At 44.9% G+C, this 1229-nt stretch overlaps 1 protein-coding gene across 1 annotated transcript in view; it reads left to right on the top strand.

The window, feature by feature from the left end:
- The window catches only part of LOC119422509 (ectonucleoside triphosphate diphosphohydrolase 7), a 41167-nt gene that overhangs the window by 32286 nt on the left and 7652 nt on the right, over window positions 1-1229 (top strand). The window lies entirely within an intron of this gene.

Below are 1229 nucleotides of genomic sequence, written 5' to 3'. Positions count from 1 at the left end.
TCAATAAACTGGGAACATCATGATGCATGCTCAATAAACTGGGAACACCTTTTTGTGGTGCGATAGATGAAACTTTTGTCCTTGGGTACTCATGTCCCAGGAGAAATTTGATAGTCAGCCTGTCTCCGAGGCCGTCAGGAGTCAGATTCAGATAAGCTTGATTCTTGTTTTTCTTCAGATTACTTTTTTCTTCAGCCTTGAGTCCATCTGGGCGTTCTGGTTCCGAAAATGCCTAATTGTGGGATTCCATTTCACTGATCCATGCTATGAGTCTCCTTCTAGGTCGAACCCACCACGCTGACGAGTTCCAGAAGCCGCAGGTGGTCTGCGATTCTCAATCGCCTCCACGTTACAGTTAAGCTCAAAAACCAGATGATTCAAAGTTCCCACAGCGAGGACCAGACCTTCACACTGACTCGGAAGCTTTTCCATGGCCGAAACTGCTGCCGATGTCTTTTTCAAAAGTCGATAAAACAGAGCCCCGCCGATGCCAAAAAGCAGAGTCCCTGCTATCATAAGTCCAAATATGTAAACGTCTTCAACATCCTCCTGAGACAGAACTGAGAGGCACATCATCTGCCACACTCCCCACAAATCCATGACGTACGCCACAGCGTGAGTCTCAGCTGGACATGCCGGTTCTCCAGGACCTTGTTGCTTTGATGAAAAAATCTTATCAATAGAGTTGAACGCCCACGATACCAAATCCATAATCTTCTTAATTTATGTCCGGGAGATGAGACCCAGGCGCTTCAGACAGACAGAGAGCAGAGCAGGAAGAAGGAAAAAACGGGGGAGGAGAAACAGAAGCTGCCACCTCGATCAGAGCCTGGGAGGAGAAAAAAAATATATATATATATTTGAGCATGCATCAGGATGTTCCCAGTTTACGTAACATGCATCAGGATGTTCCCAGTTTATGTAACATGCATCAGGATGTTCCCAGTTTACGTAACATGCATCAGGATGTTCCCAGTTTATGTAACGTGCATCAGGATGTTCCCAGTTTACGTAACATGCATCAGGATGTTCCCAGTTTATGTAACATGCATCAGGATGTTCCCAGTTTACGTAACATGCATCAGGATGTTCCCAGTTTATGTAACATGCATCAGGATGTTCCCAGTTTATGTAACATGCATCAGGATGTTCCCAGTTTATGTAACATGCATCAGGATGTTTCCAGTTTATTGAACGTGCATCAGGATGTTCCCAGTTTATGTAACATG

The sequence above is a fragment of the Nematolebias whitei genome, chromosome 16, assembly GCF_014905685.2.
Source record: "Nematolebias whitei isolate Nwh7 chromosome 16, NemWhi1, whole genome shotgun sequence".
NCBI classification, from domain to species: domain Eukaryota; kingdom Metazoa; phylum Chordata; class Actinopteri; order Cyprinodontiformes; family Rivulidae; genus Nematolebias; species Nematolebias whitei.
Note: the sequence above shows the minus strand (reverse complement) of the source record. Positions and strands in the feature narration are given on the sequence as shown.